Source organism: Lynx rufus, unplaced genomic scaffold (assembly GCF_022079265.1).
Source record: "Lynx rufus isolate CCGP_SWC_20201006 ecotype Redwood Valley unplaced genomic scaffold, mLynRuf1.p SCAF_8, whole genome shotgun sequence".
Taxonomy (NCBI): domain Eukaryota; kingdom Metazoa; phylum Chordata; class Mammalia; order Carnivora; family Felidae; genus Lynx; species Lynx rufus.
Window position 1 is genome coordinate 87329474 of NW_025814896.1, and position 25850 is coordinate 87355323.

Sequence of the window (25850 nt, forward strand, 5' to 3'; positions counted from 1 at the left end):
GCAGGTGTTGGCTCTGTGGGGCGGGGGGAGGAGTGGGTCCCATGAATGGACAGTGATCTGAGGAGAAGACTGACCTGGAAGCGTAGGCCTCACAGAACCATTCTAGCCTTTCCCCTGGGCTGAGGTGGTCAGTTATTGGACCTATGGCTCCATCTCCTCCCAAAGGCAGGTTTCTCAACTGAGTCACTTCCGGTCTTGCCCAGGGTGGGGTATGGAAACAGCACCCAATTTTGGCCTTGAAAACTTTGGCTCCAAGTCCTGGCTCTCCCCTTTATAAGACACTTAACATCCCAGCCTGTTTACTTAGTTATAAAATGGGGATGACCTGATACCAACCATCTCCCAGGATATGATGTGTCATGACACCACTGGAGAACGCCCAGCACAATGCTAGGCACAGAAGAGACACACACAGGAAGCTTTAGTGTTTGGGCCCTGAAGCTCAGGAATGGTGTTGTAGGCCCCATCTGTGGGGCGGGGCCCCACACCCTTAGACCTGCCAGGCCAGCCTGGCCAGTCCTAGCACTTGCTCTGGGTGCACCTTGTGCACAGCCACCCCCACAACAAATAGCCAGGGAGAGCACTGGACTGACAAAGACAGCAGACCTCATGCCTTCAGAGCCAAGTCATGGTTTCAGGAGCTGGTTTCCAAGGAAGGAAGCCTCTGCCTGCCGCCCTGACCCACCCCTTTCCTGAGGGACCACACCCTGCACTGCCGTGAACTCATCTCTACATATGACAGTTTCTATACTGGGCTGTGACTTCTTGAAGACAGGTGAACTTTGCCCCAGGCAGGGGTTAAGAATATTCCACTAACATCTCCTCTACTATTGGGTACTTCATTTCACTCCATACGATCTCTGTTGTTACTCCCCCCCACACACCCCACCCCCCACCATTCGACGACTATTTTCAAGGACAACAAAGTTTGAAACAAATGGAAATAGGGCACTTTTTCTTTCTCTCTTACATTAACACTCTGTGTCTCTCCCTGACAGAGGGCTTGTTTTTGCCTCTTTGCCTGTTCATCCTCTTGCTCATAACAGACTTCAATAAGGAAACAGACAAGCCACCTCTGTGCTAGACGGGCTTCCTTTACAATCACTGCTAATTCTGGACTTCGGTCCTTCTGGACATTCTGACATGGGTGTATCACACACAAGGAATCACATACATGTGAAAAATCAGTAGGAAAATCTAAGCTCATCTGTCTTTTGCTGCTGCTGCCCACCCTTCTCCCTGTTGAAATCATTTTAAGTTCATCATAAGAATCTAATTTCCACTAGTTAGAATTGGGTGATTTTTCTCTACCCCTCACATTATATTCCTCCTGAAAAAAAAATAATTTTATTATGCAGTTTCTTAGAACCACCACTTGCCCAAACCCTACTCCACTTCTGGCCTTGGGGACACATCAATGAATGGCTCTGCAAACCTCTGAAATCTTTTCAAAGACTTTTGATATTGTTATTTTAGTTTACTATTATTATTATTCTCCCCCATTAGGAGAAATGTTTCATCATTTTGTAATCAAACAGCATTTGCAAATATCAACAAGAGAATGTGTAATGTATTACGCACACACACTATATAACCATCTATTGTTAAGACAGAAACCTCCTGGTGGTAGAACACATCTCTAACCCCACTAGCTTCTACTTAATGTTTGCTTTCTCATATGGCGTGGAATAAATAAATAATCTTTGTCTCAGAAATACTTGGCTTTTCTCTGAGGTCCCCTCACTGATTGGAGCACCCTTGCAGTCATTCGGGGTAACTCACAGCAGCAGATCTGGGGACTGGGTGGCCAGGGAGCCTTGAGTGGACAGGCTACAGAAGAAACAGATACCTGGCCCTGCCTCAGCGAGTAGTCCATCTTCAGGCAAAGCAGTGAACAGGGTGGAATTGGTCTTCCAAGTCCATCCCCTGCTACTCTGTAAAAACTCATTCCAGACCAAATCCCAGTGGCTTTGTCCTGTCCTCTGGTCATTTAGGCCACTCCACCCAGGCCTGCCATCCCCAGGGAGTATCCATCTCAGAGTGTCCTCTCTATACCTATCTTCAGGGCATCAGGGAGCCACTATCAGCGAGCTTTCAGATGGGAAAGTATTTATGCACGATTTCACTCTGATGAACAAAGGAATCCAACAGTAACGGAGAGATTTTAGGGTGTGAAGCAGACTTAGAGCTGAGTGGGGAGGATGTGCTCTGTGAACCTGAGATCAAACCCATGAGGAGTATGGCTAGCCCTAATCAGGATCAGCTCGACAGCATTGAATTTATCCAGAATCACTTAGGTTCCAATAAAATACTTTTCCTAAAAAGTGAAGCTTCAATTGCCAAAACAGTATTTTAATCACTTGGAAGGGAAATGTTGCTAAAATATGGCTCACAGTCCCCCGGTGCCTTAAAAACTATCCTTTTCCCACTGAAGTTGTCATCATTACAAGCAGTCACTGTGAAACTAGACAATAACACGATTTTTGTTTCCTCACTCTTCCTCTGTCCTTTCCCATGGCTTTCACTTTCCTGTCATCTACATGTCTGTAGATGTACATGTACATCTACCACCACCACCCTTCCAGGCTGTTTCTTTTCTTCTGCAGGAGTCAGGAAATCAGATAGCCACTCTTGTCAGAATAGTGTGCTAACTAAGTGTCAACAGACTTGAGGCCCTCAGAAGGTTAAAATACACCTGGTTTAGATGCAAGGATTTTGATGCAGTTATTTCTGCAGGTCCTATTTTCAATAACTTCCAGATCAGGGTGTGAGTCCAAAGAGAAATGAGGCTTCAAGACTTAATTCCACCCGGAATGTTCCTGCCATATATTTGCCATCCATCCTCTGGCTAGTAACATGTTTCTATGGTTGTGGCCTTGCATACAGAGCTCCATGTTTTGCTCTTACTCTAGTTGTTATTTCATAGCCCTACTAGGTGAGCAGCACTGATGAGCCCCACTAGGCCTGGAAGCTTTGCCTCCCTGAGGAGCTTCACCAAGAGGAATGAGATGTACAGCCCTGTGATACCTGACACTGAGCTGGCATCTTTCTTCCAGGTTTCTGGAGCGCTTTACAGACTTCAGCCTCCTGCCACAGCACTGAGACAGCATCTATGACCATGGCCACTTTATGGTATGACCAACTGGGACCCTGGTCCACCACCAGGTAGACCACCACCACGGGCACGTGACTGCCAGTGCCATCATGTGTTGGCTCTTTAAGGAACCCAGTGGGTGATGTCTAGACAGGGTCACTTGGCCTGTGTTTGGAACAATGATCTCACTCTGCATTTTTTACCCTGTGGGTTGTGACCCACCACTGGGTTATGAAATCAGTTTAGTGGGTCACAACCAGCAATTTTCTTTAAAAAATAAATAGAACAGAAAATATCCAAGTGCATCACACACAGTGAGGGTGTTATTTTTAGAAAACTTATGCTTCGGTTTTATAGATCTGTATGTAGGTGTGTGTGGTAGCTGGGACATGAAATATATTTCTCACAGGGAGTGGTGGTCAAGGAAGTTTGAAATGCAGTGATCTAACACACATCCATCCTGCACCTACATCTTCCTGACACCCACCCCTGCTACTTGCACCCCTAACGAAAAGCCAAAAAGAATCTGTTCAGGGTCCTAAAAATGGCCTCATCTGGAAGGCACCGGAGTCAGGAAAGCCTTCTTGGAGGAAGTGGGGCTTGCTGTGTCATGAGCAGGAATAGGGAGGGGGCAGCATGGCAGAAGGAAAGGCATGGGCAGTGTACTGTGGTAAGAAGGAATGAGGTGAACAAGGACCGGGGAAGGCCTACAGGGGATAGCTATAGATACCTGCCTTCTGAGGGAGGCAAAATGAGGGGCTGAAGCTAGAGGAGTGGAAGAAAGAAAGCTGATTTGATTCCAAATATCCATTTTCAAAGTTACCTTTGGGGGACATGTGATAGTGGGGAGTGAAGTGGCGTGTCAGGCCTAGTGCCCCTATCTCTCATTGATCCAGTGATAGTGCCTGCTTTCTTTTATCTTTGTAAATTTAACTTTTAATCAATTAAAATGAAAAACCTTCAGTTCCTCAGTCACAATAGCCACATTTCAAACACTCAATAGCCACATATGACTAGTGGCCATATTCTATAACACAGAACATTTCCATCAATGCAGAAAGGTCTACTGGACAGGGATGTTCTAGAATGAGCATATGATTAATTCATTCCAGGACTTCCTTCCCTCAGGAATCCAACAACTTCCATTATTTCTATTACACCCATACTTCTAAATGCAAATATCTCTGAGAGAGGTACTGGGATGGCTTGAAAGAGTAACTGGTTGATATTAACGGCCTGAGGAAAGCCAGAGTCTAAGAAGCCATCCACCATAGGCTGAGTATATGTGACAGACAGAATACGGGATGAAGGGATGTCAGAAGATAAGACACTGCCGTAGCCAAATGTGCTGTCTGAGGATACTGAAGAGTAAGGATAAGCTCCTATATCAGGGGATGTGGAAAACTTAGAGAACTGTGAGGAAGTGACCCGCAGTTATTACTCATCTTCAAGTAAGAGTTTATGCCCCAATAGTCCTTGGCAAGGGGGTTATTGTATGGGAAACAAGCACTTCTCTACTTCTAAGGAAGGAGTAAGAAAAAGTGCATGCAGGCCTTCCCAGAGGTGGATGCCTATGAACTTGGCCCTCTTCTGCCCTCTGCATGTGCTCTGTGACCACGTCCATGGTTCTATCTCCTTTATACCAAGGACTCTCTGAAAAATATCACAGGCCCAGGCCTAGAGACCCAAATACTAACTTGTTATTTCTACCAGGAGCCTCCATTAGCAATCCCAATGTGAATTTTAACAATCTCTAGCCCACTGCCTTCCCTACCCCGCTTCCTGTATTCTGGCTTCTGGCTCACCCTCCACCTGCTCACTCCATCATCCAGGTCAGCACCCTATGAGTCACCCCAGACTCCTCCCCCTTTTTCTTTGCTCCCCACCCAAGGTCACATCTTGGCCATTTCTCCACTCTGCTGTGAATCTGCCCAGCTCTGATCCTCTCCAGCCCTCACTATCACAGGGACCACCCGCTGGTCTTCCTGCTTCCAGTCACAGCCACCTCTAGCCTAGTGTTTCTTAACCACAGATAAGCAACAGAATAACTTGGAGGCAGTTAAAATACAGATTCTGACTCAGTCGATCTGGCCAGGTTGAGCATGTGTATTTTGTGAAAGTGCTCCAGGTGATTCTGATGTGCACCCTTCATTAAGAACCACTGCCTCCTCCTCCTCGTTACTAATAACAACAAAAACAACAATTAACATTTTTTGTGTACTCACATGCACTGCCTCATGTAATCTTCATGACAACCTTGTGAGGTAGGAGCTATCGTCTACTCCCATTTTACAGTTGTTGAAACTGAGGCACAAAAGTGTCATAGTTAGAGGCAGGACCAGAACATGACCCACCACTTCTAACCATTCTGCTCTCTACACCACTGTATAGACATGACTTGATGTGTAGCTCCCTCCTTAGCTTGGGGACACACTCATGATACCCTTCTCCATCCAACCTCCCACAACAGCTCCTTCATGCAACAAGAAAAATCTTGGGGGGTGGCGGGGAGAGGGGAAAACGGGTGATGGGTATTGAGGAGGGCACCTGTTGGGAGGAGCACTGGGTGTTGTATGTAAGGGATGAACCACGGGAATCTACCCCAAAAAACAAGAGCACACTTTACACACTGTATGTTAGCCAATTTGACAATAAATTGTATTTTAAAAAAAAGAAATATCTTGATCATGGTGGTGGTTATAGAGTGTACACATTATAAAAATTCACTGAGATGTGTGCTTAGGATTTGTGAATTTACAGTACATTCACTACTCCTCAATAAAAAAGATCCTGAGGGGCGCCTGCAGTTAAGCATCTGACTCTTGATTTCGGTTCAGGTGTAAGATGGAGCCCTACGTTCGGCTCCATGCTGATAGCACGGAGCTTGCTTGGGATTCTCTTTCTCCCTCCCTCTCTCTTAAAATATATTTTTAAAAATCCTGGAAAAGTCACTTAAGAAAGGACTACAAAAATAAAGGAATAAAATAAAGGGGCACTTGGGTGGCTCAGTTGGTTAAGTATCCGATGCTTGATTTCAGCTCAGGTCATGATCTCATGGTTGGTAAGATTGAGCCCTGCATGGGGCTCCATGCTCAAAACGGAGCCTGCTTGAGAGTCTCTCTCTCCCTCTCTCAAAATAAATAAACATTAAAAAAAAATAAATAAATAAAAAGAAAGACCCAAGCAAATGTGAAATCGGTAAAAACAGGCATGCACAGAAGAAACTAGGAAAAAGCCATCACAGTGCTGGTGATTATGAAGAATTCTTTCTGGAACAACACATTTAAGAACAGATTAAGAAAAGATTCCCAGAGCTAACCCACAAGAAATCCTTAGAGGAGACCAGGGTTGAAGACAGCACTACCTGGAGGCAGGATCCCTTGCAAGATGGACAGGAAAACCCCAGTATAGGATGGCTTGGCTACAGTGGGGAGCATGTGGCTAGCCACAGCAGCAGAGACACAGGAGCTCTGAAGGTCCACAGGACTGTCTTTGGGTCAGAGACTGGGGAATACCCCCAAGTAGAAGTCAATGGCAGTGAGGGGCTTCTTCCTTAAAGGACCATGTGATTTCTGCATCAAGAAGTCCAGCCCCATCAAATCCAGCTCCTGTTATGGTTGGATAAGGACTCCACTGGGATCACTCATGTTTCTAGCTCCCCTGTGCAGTCCAAGGGAGAAGGACTTGGCACATTGATTTTGAAGTCTATCCTAAAAGAACAAAGAAAAATCTGAGAAAAGAAGTGTGATGAAGTATACCTCACACTAGCACCTATTAAGATATATTTAAAGAAAATGTGATCAAAACAGACGGTAGGAACAGACAATTCATTGGAACAGACCAGAGAATCCCAGGTATACATGGAAATGTAAGATGCAGTCAGTATTTCAGACCAGGAGGCTAAGAATAGGTATTTTAATTATTAGTGACCAGGAAAAAGAAGTTAAATCCTTAACTCTCACAATTCACCAAAATATGACAAATTCCATCTAGACTAAGAATTAAATGTAAATTAAAAAAAAAAAGAAACCATTTAAGTATTGAGAATTTATGTGAATATATAACTCTGTAGCAGATAAAGCCTTTCTAAGCCTAACACAAAGACAGAAACACACACCAGGCCTAGAGATCCAAATACCAAGTTCTCTCCACCAGGAGCTTCCATCAACAATCCCAAGAAGAATTATAATAATCTCTGCCCCTGTCCCCCACCCCTACTTTTTCATGCATTCCCAATTCTGGCTTATCCTCCACCTGCTCACTCTGCCATCCAGGTCAGCACCCTGTGAATCACCTTACACTCCTCCTGCTCCTTCCTCATTCCCCCCCTTCCCAAGGTTACCACTTCTTGGCCACCTCTCCATTCTGTCTTGAATCTGTCCAGCTTGATCTTCTCCAGACTGACCCCCACTGAGGGCCTCATCCTGCCACCCCTGTTACCAGCTCAAGGATTGCCCATGGGCCTCTCTGCTTCCAGTCACAGCTGCCACCTCCAGCCCAATGGTATGGAAAGCCTATAAAGACTACCCTGATTACATGGACATTTTAGATTTATGAATTCTTAAATAGTGAACAAAACTAAAGGGCAAATGACAATCTAGGATAAAGTATTTGTTATATAAGAAAGAAGAAGAGTTAATAGCCTGAATATGTATCAAGTTCTCTCATAAATCAAAAAGACAAAAAAATAACATACACTAAATAATAAAATACTGCACAAATGAAATGAAAAAAAGAAAATAATATACCAGTAGAAAACTGCACATAATCAATTCTTCAAAGAGAATTACCAATGACTAATTGGCCTGTAAAAAGAGTCCAAGTAATAAAATAATTTTTTAAAAAGAAAGCAAAATAAAGAAGCAACAATGAAATACTATTTTTGCTTATCAAATTTGCAATTTAAAAAAATAATAATGCCTAATATTGGAGAGGATGTAGTCAAAAAGATGCTCTCATAGGACTGGGGTAAGAGCCTAAGCTGATACATCTGGAAGGCAACTGGGTAATATGTATCAAAATCTTTGAAAATGTGCATATTCTTTGATCTAGCAATTCTACTTCAAGACTATATCCTAAGGATAAAAATAAAGATGTACACAAAGTCAGTATTATGTATAAGCCACAGCTGTTAGGAACTTAAGGGGCAATAATAAGGGATTAGTTAAATGTTGGTAGGTACACAATGAAATACTATAGATCTATAAGAAGTTTATTGCCAAGGAAAACCATTTACAATGTATTGTTAAATATAAAAAGCAAGTCATAGAACAGTATGTATAATATGAACCCATTTACGTAATGAAATGTGTAAGGGTATATACATCCATATATATGCACACAAAAGAGATCTACAGGCATGTAACTAAAACAGTAATAATAATACAAACCTTTGTCTAGTATTTTACTATGATTTCTTATTTCCATCTTTGTTCTTTGTATTTCCCACTTTTATTTTTTTTTAATTGTATTTATTTTTTTTTTAATTTTTTTTCTAACTTTTTTTATTTTTGAGACAGAGAGAGACAGAGCATGAATGGGGGAGGGTTAGAAAGAGAGGGAGACACAGAATCTGAAACAGGCTCCAGGCTCTGAGCTGTCAGCACAGAGCCCAATGCGAGGCTCGAACTCACGGACTGCAAGATCATAACCTGAGCCGAAGTCGGACGCTCAACCGACTGAGCCACCCAGGTGCCCGTATTTCCCTTTTAAAAGAAACCCGGTGGCATGATATAGACCTCCTTCTCTACCATCCACCTGGTATGGGGAATTCCTATCCAGCATTCCCACTTGACTCTGAGCATCTACATCCCTTACATGTGACATATATGGTATTTCTTGTGTTCCTGTTTAACTTTTCAAACTTTATCTTGTCTCTTCAATTCTCTAGACCATGGGTAAGAGACACCATGGGTGTCTTACAGTGCCTATACACAGCAAGCTCTTGGCAAATGGCCCAAGAAAGACACGTCACCTCTGTGCCCATGCCCCTGTGGACTGCCAGAGCATGGACTGGTTGGCTCCACAGGTGTGACATTCAAGCTCAGCTCCAGGCCAGGCTTGAGGCTGCATGTTGTGGGACACCTGTCAATCTGGTCCTGTTGAAGTTGCTTATTGTTGCTGCTAATTATTGTGGAGTGATGGGACTGTTTGTTTAAAGCATAGGCTGCTGCCCCCACACCCAGAGGCAAAGCCAATCCTATGGGCATCCTATAATTAATGAGCCAGTAAGTATTTCCTCTGGTGTGAAGTTGGCTTTGATCCAACAGATCCCTTCCCACTTCTTCCGCCACCTTCACCCTATTTACGACTTCCCATCTTGGCTGCTAGAGGCCTTCATTGGAGAAGCACCCCCTTCATCAAAACTATGGGCCTAGTCAGAACAGTCCAGTGTCCCTGGTGTCCCAAGCTTGATTCACCAGCTCCTCCTTGTCCTCCTAGGTGACCAAGTTTGCTCTCATATCTAAGGAAATCTGTTACCCAAGCAGCCCAGCCTGTAGGCCAAGAAACCAAAAAAGCCCTGGGAGACTGCTGTAGGAAAGACACAGGATTTTTTCATGCATATTCAATAAGTCAACTTTCACAGTTGTCCACAATTTCTGTGATCAGTACTCACTTTGATCAAACTCTCTGGAGAAAAAAAATACAAAAGCCATCAGACATGGAAGAGTCAGGATCTGGGAGAAAAGGCCATCAACTGCTTTTTTTTTTTTTCTCTCTCCCTGTATAGATCTAAACAATCTCTGGTGCTCCCAAGGCTCTAGAAGGAGCAAAAAGAGAGGTCCTGGATGGAGTGCTTGCCATGAACATGTGTAAGAGGCATATGGAGACCGAGCCTAGACTGCCACCATGGAAACCTTGGGCTAGGTATTTTACAGCTCCATGCTTCAGTTTCCTCATCCGCATAATGGGATGATAATAGTGGAACCTGCCTCACAGACTTGTTGTGAGGATTAAATGAGTTAATGGATATAAAGCACTTAGAACAGTGGCAAGCTACAAGTGAACAAGACGTAAGTGTTTGCCACTGTTAACAGAAGCAGGAGGAGTCATACGGTGACAGCCATATGCTCGGCACTGTCTGCCCTTCTGTACCTGATGGTTTCTCAGCCTCAACGCTATTAACATTTTGGGCTGGATAAGTCTTTGTTGTGAACAGCTGTCCTGTGCACTGTAGGATGTTTAGCAATATCTCTAGCCTCTCTCTACCCAATATTCCAGTAGTATCTCCCAGCTCTCCAAATGAGGTGAAATTGCCCCATTTCAGAACCAGTGGTCTAGTCCTATAAAAGCCACTGTCATGCGGGCACCCAGCTGGCTCAGTCAGTGGAAAGTGTGACTCCTGATCTCAGGGTCATGAGTTCAAGCCCCACACTAGGCAAAGAATTTACTTAAAAAAAAAAAAAAAGCCACTGCCATGGAGAAACTATGTCTCACACTCTGAGCAGGTCTGGTGTGGATCCAGGCCTAGAGGTCCCACAATGGAGCCCCTTGTGGTTTGATGCAGGAGCTGCAGGTGGGGAAGTAGAGAGCAGTCAGTTCCGGATCTCTAGGTGGCTGCCATTTTCTCTCCTTGCAGATGGAATGGGAAACTGGGGCCTAGGCAGCATTCTATTTGGGAGGTACCTCACCCATGAGAGACTAAGAGGGTGCAGAGAGAAAAAGAGTCGAGGAGCTGACTTCTTTGGCAGGCTGTGTCTATAGCCTTAATTAGAGGGAGCCCTGCTGAGTCCAGAGGGGAGAAGGCCAGATAGGATTCAGAGCTAAAGCCTTGGCCATGGCAGAAAAAATTCCCCTAACCTAGTGAGGCCTCTGGGCATAGGAGCCTCTGCAGCCCCTCTCTTCTCAGGAAACAAGTGGGCTCTGCACTTGGTTATGAAAAGAAATACACTGTTCCTTTGATAAAATAACCTCCTGACCATTTAGCACTATTAAAGCTTAACGTGCATTTATTTTGACCTAGGAGTTGCTACAAATGTATTCTATGGTTACATTAGCACAGATGCACAGCATCTCTGCAGGGACCTCACTGCCCGGTTCAAATCCCAGGGTTCAAATCCCAGATCTACCACCTAGCAGATACGTGACTATGGGAAAGTTATTGATCTCTTTGTGACTTAATTCCATCATTTCTGAAGCAGGGGCAATAACAGGACCTATGTCACTGGACTGTTACAAGGGTTATATGAGCTACTATACGCAAAGAACAATGTGGTCAACAAATGCTAGTTATTATTGTGTTCACTGTGTCCTTAGCTGGTAATAGCTAAAAATTTGGAAATTTATGCCAGTCAACTGGTTAAATGCATGTGGCACATCTATTCTATGAAATACTAAGCACCATTAAAAGAAATGAAGTTGAAGGCGCCTGGGTGGCTCAGTCGGTTAAGCATCCAACTTCGGCTCAGGTCATGATCTCATGGTTTGTGAGTTCAAGCCCCGCATCGGGCTCTATGCTGTCAGCTCAGGGCCTGGAGCCTGCTTCGGATTCTGTGTCTCCTTTTCTCTCTGCCCCTCCCCCACTTGTGCCCTGTCTCTCTCTGTCTCTCAAAAATAAATAAATGTAAAAAAAAATTTTTTTAGGGGCGCCTGGGTGGCGCAGTCGGTTAAGCGTCCAACTTCAGCCAGGTCACGATCTCGCGATCTGTGAGTTCGAGCCCCGCGTCAGGCTCTGGGCTGATGGCTCGGAGCCTGGAGCCTGTTTCCGATTCTGTGTCTCCCTCTCTCTCTGCCCCTCCCCCGTTCATGCTCTGTCTCTCTCTGTCCCAAAAATAAATAAACGTTGAAAAAAAAAAATTTTTTTTAAAGAAATGAAGTTGAACTGTATCTAGTTACATAATAGAATTCATTTAATAAGATCAAATTGCTAAATAAAAAATCGAACATGTTACAGATAAGTATATACAGTTTGGGATTATTTGTATATAAAAAGAGCTATACAGAAATACATGTATGTCATTTTATCTACATAGAAAATTTCTAGAAGCACCATCAAGCTGTTAGCAATATTATATCTTGGGATTGGGAATGGAGGACTGGAGAACTTTTGCTTTCTCCTTTGGTACTGTTAAAATTTCCAACTATGATGGGGCAGGCACCTGAATGGCTCAGTCGGTGGAGCGTCTGACTTCGGCTCAGGTCATGATCTCAGGGCTCGTGGGTTCGAGGCCCATGTCAGGCTCTGTGCTGACCACTTGTTCAGAGCCTGGAGGCTGCTTCAGATTCTGTGTCTCCTTCTTTCTCTGCCCCTCCCCTGCTCACGCTGTCTCACTCTGTCTCTTAAAAATAAATAAATGTAAAAAACAGATTAAAAAAAATTTCCAGCTACAAGCATGTATTTTGTTTAAATAATATTGTTTAATTTTTTAATGTTTATTTATTTTGAGATAAAGAAAAAGGGAGAGAACAAGTGCGTACATGAGGAAGGGGTAGAGAGGGAGAGCGAGAATCCCAAGCAGGCTCCACGCTGTCAGTGCAGAGCCTAACCCAGGGCTCAATCTCACAAATGTGAGATCAAAACCTGAGCCGAAAACAAAAGTCAGATGCTTAACTGACTGAGCCACCAGGCAACCCGAAAATAATAATGTTTTTTAAAAGGAACAAGATAGGGGTGCCTGGGTGTGTCAGTTGAGTGTCCAACCCTTGATATTTGCTCAGGTCATGGTCCCAGGGTCATGGAGTCAAGGCTTAAGATTCTTTCTCTCTCTCCCTCTGCCCCTCTCTGCTATTTGCAGGTGATCTCTCTCTGATAGATAGATAGATAGATAGATAGATAGATAGATAGATAGATATCTACTGATGTGGAAACATTTTTAAGATACTGCAATTTTTTTTCAAAAGTAGAATATGAATAGCACAAGCCACAGGAATGAATCTCATTAATAAATTCAAGTATGCGGGAAACCAAACTTTAGTTTCTATAACTCAACTCAATGTTTATGGTAAGTTTCCATCGTGCCAACAGGAAAGTTAATTCTAGGTGTGTCTGAGTTTTCCAGAACACTGAGAAGTGCCAGTCATGGGACAGAGGAGGTGGCTGTGAGGCTGGCTGAGGCCAGATATAATAGCCTCCGCTACTCTGTGCCACCCATGGGCAGTCAGGAATCTTGCACTTGGCCCCACCATATGGGGCTCTCTGAGCTCTTACTCCTGCCTGCCCAGGTGATCTGCTAGAAGGCAAGGTGGGACTCTGGACACCACAAGATCTTTCTCTCCTGTCTCTCCTGCCCCCACCCCCCAGCCAGTCTGGGGAGGGGAAGTCTACAAAGAGTTAGGGGTCTTTCCACTCCAGGTGAAATCCTTCCTCCATCTTGTCTCTTGCCAAGGTATTGAGTCTGTGTAAGAGAATCCTCTTTCTTTCTTTCTTTCTTTCTTTCTTTCTTTCTTTCTTTCTTTCTTTCTTTCTTTCTATTTATTCTTGAAAGAGAGAGACAGAGAATGAGTGGGGAGGGTCAGAGAGAGAGGGAGACACAGAATCTGAAGCAGGCTCCAGGCTCTGAGCTGTCAGCACAGAGCCTGATGTGGGGCTTGAACCCACAAGCTGTGAGATCAGGACCTGAGCCAAAGTCGGACGCCCAACCAACTGAGCCACCCAGGTGCCCCAAGAGAATCCTGTTTCTTCACTGAGCTATTCAGCAAACCCTAAAGTTTTCCTCAGTGTGTAAACTTTTGGCATACAAGTGCCAGAGATACCTGAAACTTGATTCCATTTTCTAATCTGGGGAGCTAGCTCAGGAGGAAATGAGCTCCAAGAATGTGACAGTGGGAAAGGGGAAAATCCAAAGGGAGGAAAGAGATTTATTTCTCAAATATTATGCCAGCCACACATATGTGTAAATGCAGAGCAAAAAGTCTGAATATTCCCATCAAAGAATTAATAGTGTCTACCAGTAGAGTAAGTTTCAAGACAGGGGAAGGGCTAGAAGGAGAGCTTTACCTTTTTATTTTATGTATTTCTAAACTGCTTTTTATGCTTTAAAGATGAAGTTCTACTGAGTATTGCTTATATAATCTACTATTTTAAATATATAAATACGCATATATCTTTTGCCTCCAGGCTCACACCTATCTGGCCCACTGATGGGCAGAACCTTGGGGGGTGTATTTGCATGAAGAGTTGAGAGACTAATGTTAGGAAAAAACTCTTTCTAAGGGAAGAAGGCAACAAGCACAATAAGCTGACCCAAAGCCAAAACTTTGCTCAGTGGAAAGGAGGAAATAATTCTGAGCTAAAGTGGTAGTTGTGATGTGCACGTATCAGTGGAACCAAACCTCAAGGCTCTCTCTGTAAGGCAATGGGGGTGCCAGCAGCCTCACAGCCCTGCTCCTACAGTAGAGCCAGCTGACCTCATGCCAAGAGGAGTGTCAGTGGCTCCCAGCAGGCGTCGAGTGTCTGATGGGTGTGGCAATGTCCAGCAGAACTGATAGCTCCATAGGGTGTGGCAGGGGCAAAGGGAGGTTGCAGAGCTGGAGGAGGGGAAAAGATAGCTGGGAGTGGGAGGGTGTAGCTGTCTAACCTTATCCACCAGCACATGGGAGACATACACCCTGGGGACGCCCAGAATGCTCTCAGGGTGAGGTGTGGGAAGTAGGCAAGACCTGGAATTCTACACTGGCAGGGAGGTAGGGGTAAGAGTCAGAGATACACGTGGACTAGCTATAATGATGTAATGAGTGCACAGGTGTTCAGGTGCGTGCACAGGCGGGGAGCACAGAAGAGGGAGCCACAAAGTCTACATGGCGGGGGGGCGGAGGTCAGGGAAGGTCTCCTAAGTCAACTGACGTTGGTAATTCAGAGTGGGTGGAAAGGGTGGAGGGCATGAGGAACTGTGTGTGCAAAGGCCTGGAATACAAGGGAGCTAGCCAGAGTTTGGGGGAACTAACTGAAAGCAGCTCAGACTAAATACAGGGGAGTGGTCAATGAGGCCACAGATTATGTTCCTTGGTAAGGAATTTGGACTTTATCCTGCTGGCAACAGTGAAACTCAGAAGAGGGCTTTATGCAGGGAAATTAGATGAACAAATTAGCAAGAAAGCTTTTCACCGCTACGCTCCCACCACTCCTAGCTAACTCCCCCTGGTCTCAGAGGGCTGCTTCCTCCAGTTAAGTGTTCCCTGACCACCTCTTGGACTCAGGCAGCCCTCAGCTCAGGCTTCTAGAGGTTCCCAAGCACCTCCTCTTTCCCTTTCCATCACACTGTGTCTTGATTACCTATGCCCTGTACATTTTTCTCTCCCCTCATACACTGTGAGGGCTGGAAACAAAGAACTATGTCTATTGAGTTCTACATTGTATCCCCAGCACCCCACACAGTGCTTGGCATAAGTATTCCATATGTATTTACTTAATAGGGAAAAAGAAAAAAAAAAAGCCTATGAGAAAATAATCCTGTGGTTTCCAGCCAGGGCTGCAGATTACAGGTTGGAAAGGGGAGACAAGGGGACCAGGGAGAAGGTTTTTGCAGTAGTTTAGTTAAGGAGTGATGAAGGCCTGACCTCAGGCGGTGGTGGTAGAACTGGAGAGCAGAGAGAGATTGAGAAAATATTTAGGAGGCGGCACTGGTAGGCTTGAGTGACTACATGAGGGAAGTGAGGGGATCAGATAAGGAAAGGAGGGCTCCTGGGCTTCTGATTTAAGCACTGGGTAGATGCCAGATTAACCAACAGTGGCTATTCTGGAAGAAGAGGCAATGTGTTGAGGAAGATGATGAAATCACAGTTTAGACATGTTGACTTTGACATGCCTGTAGGGCACACAGGTGGAGGGGTCCCAGGGGCAGCTGGAATCATAGCACTGGAGCCCAGGATAGACATCAGGACTAAAGATAGAGATTTGGGAGCTGTCAGCCTACAGCTGATTAAAGATCAAGGAGGGGACAAGATACCCCAGGGAGCAACAGAGAAGGGAAACAATAAGGAGGATCCCCACCTATAAGAGGTAGGTTCAGGGGGAGCTATGGAGGGAAAAGGAGACATGAGAGAGGGAGGGAGAAAAGAAAGCAGTATCACAGGGGAGAAGTGACTTTAAGGACTAGTAAACAGGGTCCAACAGTGTGTAGAAACTTAGAGCCAGCCCCAGCTCTGGTCTCCCTTAACAGTTGAGAAAACTGAGGTCCAGGGACACTGAGGTGTTCAAAGCCACAAGCTATTATTGCCCATAGTCACATACATCAGTGGCTCTCAATTATGATCCCTGGAGTCCGGGGGGGGGGGGGTCCCAAAGACCCTTTCAGTGTGGTCCAAGAGGTAAAGAACATTTTTATAAGAATACCAATACTTTTTTTGCAGTATTCAGTTTGTTGACATTTGAACTGATAATGCAAAAGCAAAAGTGGGTAAAACTGCTGGGGACCTAACACAAACCAGTGAAGTTATATTCTTCACCGCAGGACTCTGGTTTAACAAAAAGGCTAGCTTCACATAAGAATGCCCATGATAGAATAATAATTACTGATTTTTTAAAAACATGACCCTTGGGACACCTGGCTGGCTCAGTCAGTGGAGACTGTGACTCTTGATTTCAGGGTTGTGAGTTCAAGCCCCATGTTGGGTGTAGAGATTACTTAAAAAAAATCTTAAAAAAAGAAAAAAAACCATGACTCCTGAGTACATCTTGTTAATGGTCTATGCATAAAGCACTTCTGTTACATATCAGGACATACCAAAGTACTACATACATGTATGTGATTGTTTGCATTGAGAAGTGAACCACCTTTTTTCATGAAACATCATTTTATTAGAAAAGCGACAAAAAGAAAAAAGGAAAGAGCGCTGACAAACTGTGATTACTCAGACTTGGGTATCTGCAGCCATTTTCTCAAAAATGAATGAAGTGAGTTTATCATGTCAAGGAAAACTGATAGTATTTTTTTGCCAATGATAAAATTTGAGCTGACAAGTGAAAATCAGAATTATAGAAAACTTGTCCCCACACCATGAGCTTCACAGCTTCCTGGTACTTAAAGACTTTGCTGAGGAAATAAGTGGTAATATTAATGAATGTAATACTATGGATTGAAATGTGTCTACATTTGGAAGATCTGCATAAATCACTGATCCATTATTTTCCAAATGACTAATGCATGATGTCACAAAGAATGAACAAAAGACCCATTCAAACTACAAGACAGATCAATGGAGTTGAATACAGCTGAGGATGAGAAGTTCATTGATATACTTTCAGATCTCACATGGTGATTAACCTTTCAGAAACTGCCATTAGTCCTATTTTGGTGAAATATCAAAGAAGATATGCACAATTATCTGAAAAGTCTATAAAAAATACCAACTACAGGGGTGCCTGGGTGGCTCAGTTGGTTAGGCGTCCAACTTTGGCTCAGGTCATGACCTCATGGTTCATGAGTTTGAGCCTCGTGTTGGAGCCTGGAGCCTGCCTCGGGTTCCCTGTGTGTGTGTGTGTGTGTGTGTGTGTGTGTGTGTGTCTTTCTGCCCCTCCCCTGCTCATGGTCTGTCTCTCTCTCCCTCAAAAAAAATAAACATTAAAAAATAAAAAAAAAAAATACCAACTACAAATCTGTATGAAGCAGGTTTTTAGCAATGTATCATAAAAGACTGGTAAAGAAGCAGATATGAGAATCCAACTGTCTTCTTTTAAACCAGTCATTAAAGAAATTTCCAAAACTGTAAAATAATGACTCACTGAGTTTAAAGTTTTTTTTTTTAAGTTTTATTTATTTAAGTAATCTCTACACCCAAAGTGGGGCTCAAACTCATGACCTCGAGATCAAGAGTTGCATGCTCCTCAGACTGAGCCAGCCAGGTGCCACTGAATTTTTTTATTTTAGACGATATATTTTTATAAAAGGTATGTTGGGGCACCTGGATGGCTCAGTTGGTTAAGCATCTGACTTCAGCTCAGGTCATGATCTCTGGCTTGTGGGTTCAAGCCCTGATCTCATGACTTGTGGGTTTGAGCCCTGTGTTGGGCTCTGTGCTGACAGCTCAGAGCCTGGAGTCTGCTTTGGATTCTGTGTCTCCCTCTCTCTATCTACCCCTCCCCACTCATGCTTTGTCTCTCTCTCAAAAATAAATAAACATTAAAAAACATACATATATATATATATATATACATATGTGTGTGTGTGTGTGTGTGTGTTTTAATATATAAAGGATTTATTACTGTTATTTTTATATAATTAATAAGTACTTCTAAAGCCTGTTTCTAATGTATGTTTCCATATTTGTATTATGGTAAATATCTATAGCTACAGAACACATAAATAAAGGCATCTGAAGTCTTCATTAATTTTTAAGAGTGTAAAAGGGTCCCGAGACCAAAACATTTGAGAATGCTGATACAGACCACCCTTTCCTGCCTCCCAGTTCTTGGATCTTATTTCTAGTACACCCACCCCTCCCATCCATTTCTCCACAAAATACAGAATTATAAAAACTAAAAAAAAAAACAAACCAAAAACGAAACTTAGCTGAGGAACTAAACTGTGAACTAAACAGACAATAAGACCCTTTCCTTCCCTTCAAAATAATGTTCCTTTAAGGGCCAGGTCCTGTTAAATAGCCCTGCCAGGCTAGGCTGGGTTCCTCCAAAAACCCTTCCTACTGCCACCTGTGGGAGAAGAAAGACTAGGGGCGGAGGGCTCAATGGGAGTTCAGGTGTCATCTCCTTCATGTTCAGTATCTGAACATGATGCCTCTCTTCCCCACTCAAGCCTAGAGGTCCATCAATCATTAAAGATGCATTATTTTACTTGCAACTAAGGTCTTCTCTTTAGTTTATAAGCCACATAGGTTTCTTTTTTATCCTCTGTTCATTCTTATGGGTAACTGGTCTTTTTATAATAATTTGTAAGAAAAAGTGACTCTATTACTTTTCAATTGCAAAACTAGTTTTAAAATGATTAAAAGTTGGGGCACCTAGGTGGCTCAGTCAGTTAAGCATCTGACTTCAGCTCAGGTCATGATCTCACCGTTTGTGCATTCGAGCCCCACGTCAGGCCCTGTGCTGACAGCTCAAAGCCTGGAGCCTGCTTCAGATTCTGTGTCTCCCTCTCTCTTGGCTCCTCCCCTGCTCACACTCTGTCTCTATCAAAAATAAATACACATTAACAAATTTTTAAAAATAAATTTTAAAGAATGATTAATAAAAAGTAAAATTAATGAAATAGAAGACAAAGAAACAATAGACATAATGCAAAAGTCGGTTCTTACAAAATAGACCTCTAACAAAATTATCATGAAAAAAGCATGAAGCATTAAATATGCAATATTAGGAATGAAAAAGGGAAGATAGAGTACAATATAGGAAAACAAGACTAGGAAAATTTTATGCTAACAATTTTTTTTTAAGAAAAATTTTAAATTACCAAATGACTAGAGGAGGAAGTAATAGCTTTACTAAGATTTATATAGTAGTAGTAGTAGCAGTAATATCCTGGGGTCTCCTCTTAAATGCAAACCCCTCAGGGAAGTAAGTGCTAGTGAGTTCCTTCTTAGGTTGCCTTTTGTGACACAAAAGATGGGTCTTTGGAACCTAGGCCTATCTGGATGGAAGGAAAGAGGGTGCTGAGAATACAGAGAAGGTGCTGGCACTTACTCTTGTTTGACATCCCTGGTTGGCCTGAAGTCAGATTACCAGGTTATACCACACTGCCAAGACATCCCCTGCTTGCTTCCACAAGACTCAGCACCTCAAACATGAGATTTTGCCTGCCCTGTCAGCCTACAATCCCCTCTTCCTTACCTGCTTCCTCCTTCCTTCCCCTCCTCACTCCTTCCTTTCTCCTTCTCTTCTTCTTCCCTCTCCCAACCTCCTCTCCCCCATCTTCTGTTGGAAGACAGAGTAGCTTCAGGTGTGGTTGGAGTCCTGTCAGGTTCTGTACCACCTCTCCCCACATCCAGTCCTCTACCTATGCCCATCGCCTGGTACTTCTGGCCACAGGAGTTGCAGCAAATATGTGGAGGCCTGAAGCCTAACCCTCAGCCTGTCTTCGCCCATTCCCCAAACTCATTTCTGAGTCTGATGTCAGAATGGGATAGAGAAGGTATCCAAGGAGTGTGATGGTATGTGCAGTAAAGAGAAGTAGTTGTCTAGCTCTGAGCCCTGGTATTGAAGTTAATGCAAGAGATCTATCATTTATATCTTATACTGTCTGTAGCTCAAATGAATGTCTGAAACATATAAGCACTACTGTGTCTCTAATTTGTCAGCTGGATGAATAAAAGTTAAATCTATTTAAATGTGTTACTCTGTCAGGGCACCTGGGTTGATCAGTTGGTTAAGCGTCCAACTCTGAGTTCAGGTCATAATCTCACAATTTGTGGGATCAAGCTTCGTGTTGGGCTCTGCACTGTCAGCATGGAGCCTGCTTGGGATTCTCTCTCTCCCTCTCTCTTTGCCCCTCCTCCACACACACACTGTCTCTAAATAAATGAACATTAAATAAATAAAATAAAAATGTGTTACTCTGTCTATACCAGCTTGTGACCACTAGCACTATCTTAAGCAACAGACTCTAGAAGCACCACCACTACTGTGTGTGTGTGTATGTGTGCGCGCACACGCACATGTGCATAAGCACATGCATGCCCTCACATTGGCAGTGGAAATCCATTAAATATTTTAATGATAGAAAAGATGACCTCCTTCAGAATGGGGATGACCAATATATACAACATTGCTGTGGTCAAGTTGTGAGGTCATGGCGAGTAGGAGTGGGAAGGAGGCCACAACAGAGAATTTAGTTTAGCTAGAAAAGGTTCCTTGGTGAACTTTGCAATGATTTAGTCTTGGATTGACCCTAGCCCCTAGCAGCCCCTAGGGCAGGTACTTCAATGGACTCTTAAACATTGCTCAAAGCCTCAGGGGTGGGATAGGATGTGGAGGACAGATACTCACTGAGACCTACAACTTCTGCTGACTACCTGGGTCTTGAGTAGCCAGCCGGTCCAGATAACAGAAAACTGATGCTGTAGTGACACTGACCACACCCAAGGGCAAGACACTTGACCTCGCATGTTCAAGTGCATTAACAGACACAGTGAGTTGGAACAATTTAAAATCTGGACCATACCAGATGTTCAGTGGTCCTTACCAAAGTCAGCCTCTGGTGAGACTGTAGATAGGAACCCAACAACAGAGAACTAAAAACCTACAGGAATAAGGAAAATAAGTGCCACAACATGAGCACTTCCTAGTCCAGATTGGTATTATGATTTGAAAGGCCCTAAGGAAGGTCCCCAAACCCTCCACCTATTTAGTAAAATGATGCCTAAAATCCCCAAATTAGAGTGCTCTTCCTTTCACTGCACTTCCACTACTTGGGGCAGTGCTGGGTGAAGCTGGGACCAGTGTTACTCTGAGCTGTTGGCACTCTTCCACCCCAGATCAGATGAAGATTCTGAGAAAGAAGTGTGATGGAAGTAACAATCAGGACACAACTTTCTAACATTGCCTGCAAGTGATTCTATTGCCAATCTAGACTTTCAGGTCTCTCTCCCTAATTCCACCAAACCTATCTGAGTTCAATATTCACCAACATCAAGGTGCTTCTTCAAAGTACCCAGCACTCCCTGCCACCTGAGACCTACTAAGTAGAGTGCTCTCAGCATGGGCTCTATGTGGGTCCAAGGGCTAGAAGTGAGTAACTCCAGACCTCCCTCTGCAGCTGCCTCTCTATCCAGTATGAGGTAGGGACTTTGGAGGTGACACAGTAGGAAGCCTGGTATATTTTGGTGTGATCTGTCAGGCCCTTAGAATAAGTCCCCCTTCCAAAAATATCCCTCCTTCTCCAGACCCACCTGGCACCTAATATTTCACCATTAGAGGGCCCTTAAAGTTACTCAATAAGTCTCCAGAGAAACACAGAGATCTCTTAACTTGGAGTGGGGGTGGAAGATTAGTGAGAAGTCACATAAAAACAAATCAATGATAGCCCTGGAATTCCTAGATGAGGGGTTTAGAGGTGGCAATCCAGTGGGAAGAGGAGTGAGGGTGGGGAAGTCAGAGGGTCGGGAGTATCTATAATAAAAGCATGTTTTCATAACAAATACAGTTTTTAATTACATCAAAACCAGTCACTTCCCCCCTGGATCATTTTGCCTGTCAGAGGCAGGCAGACACTCAAGGCTGAGCTGAGGAATATTATAATTCTCTGCAAAGTCTCCTCCCTGGAGGAGGTTGAGGAAGGGAGTGCAGCCCCTTGGGCCAAGAATGGCAGGAAAAGAGCAAAATTGTAGGCTGGACTGCCTAGTCACATGATGAGATCTCACTGCTTCTTGTCACGTAATCTCTTTTTCCCTCCTCCTCTGGTCTCTCCCTCTCCTCCTTTCCCCTCCCTCTGCTCTGTTTTGATTTGGTTAAAATAGATGCAAACGCTGGTCTTTTCTATTTTTAATACCTAGCCATTACATAATCCACAACGTAATTGCTGACTTGAAAAACTACTGGCAAGAGTAGAAAATCCCCAGAGTTTTAAAACAGGAAAAGGATTATTACAGCACAAAAGCCTCTGGCAGTTTTACTGACTGGTAAACTGTCTGTAATCGTCACTGCCAGTGGAAGTCACATGGGCCCTGGGAAACACTCTTCCCACCCCAGGAAAAGCAAGCTGGGGGAAGGGATGAGCCACAACCTTAGCTAGAGGGAGGCTGCTTTTTTTTGGGGGGGGGGGGGTGCGGAGGGGGGGTGGATCCTGGAGCTCCTACCAGCCCAGACACCAGGGCTGATGGAGTGAGCTTTAGGTTATCTGCCCTCCCCAGGACTCCATTTAACTGCTTTTGTTTCTTCCTAGAGAGTGAAGTCTCCAGCAGTGGACATCCCTCATTAACTTCCTGGGCCTTCTACAGCCTCCAACATCCAGCCCCTGAGTGAGGGTGGACTATCCCAGTTAAATATATCAGTTTTTAAAGACAGAGGAGCAAGGAAGACTGCTTGTTAACCACTGAGACCTGACCCATTCCTCTGCTTTCCACACATTAGGCCAACCCCTATACTATTTAATTATTCAATTAAATGAACCAATAAAAGTATAATAACTAGAGACTTGGTAAAGGGTTGGAAGGGAAGAAGATTTTGCCGCCCCAAAATATGTCTCTGGCATAAGGATTTTTCTGAGCTAAAAGTAATCAAAATGTGGGGCACCTGGGTGGCTTGGTCAGTTAAGCCTCCAACTTTGGCTCCAGTCATGATCTCATGGTTCTGAATTCGAACCCCATATAGGGTTCTCCACTGTCAGCCATATCAAAATTATCTCATTAAGACAAAACTGTCTAGGGGCACCTGGGTGGCTCAGTCGGTTAAGTGTCTGACTCTTGGTTTCTGCTAAGATCATATCTCACAGTTCGTGGGTTTGAGCCCCACATCAGGCTCTGTGCTGTCAGCTTGGGGCCTGCTTGGGATTTCTCTCCTCCCTCTCTCTCTGCCCCTCCCCCACTCACACTCTCATACTCTCTCTCAAAATAAATAAACTTAAAAAAAAAAAAGATAAAATTGTCTATGTGTGTTAGGGGTATGGCTATTGCAAAAGATACAAAGGGGACACGGATAGCTTTCCCTGATTTTGGCAATTCTGCCACAATCCCAACCCCAATAATCAAGGTCAGTCCAATTTAGGTACTTACAAGTGACAATTCCTTCAAAAAATGTTTGCTGAATGCCACACACTTGGACTAGTTGCTGTGGACATAACAGTGAGCAAAATCACTGCCCTCATAGAACTGCCAATTCAGGGGCACCTGCGTGGCTCAGTTGGTTAAGAGTCTGACCCTTGATTTCAGCTCAGGTCATGATCTCAGAGTCATGAGTTTGAGCCCTGTGTCGGGCTCTGCACTGACATGAAGCCAGCTTGGGATTCTCTCTCTCCTTCTTTCTCTGCACACCCCCCCCCCCCCACCCCTGGACGCACATGTGCTCTTTCTCTCTCTCTCTAAAAATAAACTTAAAAAAAAAAAAAAAACCTGCCAGTTCAGTGAGAGAGATAGGCATTAATCAAAATATTACATAAACATATCATTACAAACCATGATAAAGGCTTATGAGGCTAAAGTATAGAGTACTAGGGGCATTTAGAACAGGGGGGCCTGATAGGGCTTGAGGGTTCCTAAAAGATTACCTTAGGGACCTCAGGGTCCTTTTAATTCAGCACCTGATCTTCCTTCCCTTCCCCCTCCACTCCCTCCTTCCTTGCTTCCTGTAGTCAGTATTTACTGGGTTTTTTTTCCTATGTACAAAAGATAATGCTAAGTTATTTATTTTTCAAAATGTTTATTATTTTGAGAGAGCATGCACATGTGCACAAGTGGGGGAGGGGCAGAGAGAGAGAGAGAGAGGGAGAGAGAGACTCCCAAGCAGGCTCCATGTTCAGTGTGGAGCCCAATGTGGAGCTCAATCTCATGATCACTTTGTTAAGTGATCTAATGCTAAGTTCTTCTTCATATGCATGGTCTCATTTGATTCCTACAACGAACTTACAAGTTAGCACTTTTTAAAAAAAATTTTTTTACACTGATTTATTTGTGAGAGACAGAGAGAGACAGCATGAGCAGGGGAGGGGCAGAGAGAGAGGGAAGAGACAGAATCAGAAGCAGGGTCCAGGCTCCAAGCTGTCAGCACAGAGCCTGATGTGGGGCTTGAACCCACGAACCGCGAGATCGTGACCTGAGCCGAAGTCGGACGCTTAACCGACTGAGCCACCCAGGCGCCCCATAAGTTAGCACTTTAAAAGGGTCTGATGAGAAAGGCCAAATCATACTTTGTAATGACAGCTATATTCAATTCATAATAATGAATTAAGACTCTACTGGCTGCAGGTGACAAAAATCCAAATCACACTTTCAAAAATAAAAAAGGAGAGCCTGGATCCATATAAATGAAATGTCCAGAGTGAGACTAACATAGAGTACGGTTAGATCCTGGTACTCAAAAGAAGCCTTTCAGGCTCCATCTCCATCTCATAACTCAGCTCTCATCTGTGTTGGCTTCAGCATTCCCCTTGGGGTGGCAAGATGACCACTTAGGAACCTCAGAGTTATTCACATTCTACAGGCTTGGCAACCCAGTTGGAAAAAAAAAAAAAGAGACAGAATTCACTTAATGGTTCCAACAAAAGTCCAGAATCGTAACTGGCCTGAATTTGAGATCATGCCCATACCAGCTGCTGTTCTCTGATTGGCATAGTCATGTGTCCTCCCTCTGGAACCAAGGGATGGACTCGACTCCACCAAAACCCAGTCTGAGAATGGAAAAGGACATGGTCCCCCAAAGGAAAATCAGTATGTTCTAACCTAAGAAGGGAGAAATCATGCTGAGCAGTCAAAGTCCACTAAGCACTATTGTCCTCAAAGTTTGGAATAAGAGTGGATTTTAAAACTATACTGTGAGTTCTTCCATCAACTGGGTCTTCCTCCCTAAGACATGAACATGAGTCCTCATTTAGTGTGACAGTGGCTGGATTTGCCATGGTCCTACTCCAGCTGTTCAGAGAACTTGGCTTCTTGCTCTAAGGCACTTACTGGAGTCTTAATAGATGCTTAAATACTTACTCAGAGCAGTCTCTAAGTCCCAATACTTTGTGGAAGACTTTTCTGCCTCCCTTCAATTCCCAAATGAAGTGCCCTACTCAGTGCCGCTGTGGCCAGCGAAGCTGCAGCTCTCTAGCCCTTTGACCAGCATCGCAGGGTCTATGTAAATTATGAGGAAGAAAGGGAATAACAAGTCCTTTGTTGGGAAGTTCTCCTCCCATTTTGGAGTCTGAACTGAAAATGGCTTCCATTGAGCAGA

General features: G+C 44.0%; 1 long non-coding RNA gene across 3 annotated transcripts in view; it reads right to left on the bottom strand.

The window, feature by feature from the left end:
* The window catches only part of LOC124503230 (uncharacterized), a 103609-nt gene that overhangs the window by 27411 nt on the left and 50348 nt on the right, over positions 1 to 25850 (bottom strand). Inside the window, exon 6 of one of the 3 annotated variants that reach the window (XR_006960138.1) lies at positions 19117 to 19156. The exons of 1 other annotated variant lie outside the window; for it this stretch is intronic. This is a non-coding gene — a long non-coding RNA (uncharacterized LOC124503230). Of the gene's footprint in view, positions 1 to 19116; positions 19157 to 25850 lie in introns of those variants that run through there. One more of the 3 variants, XR_006960132.1, reaches the window with a different exon arrangement.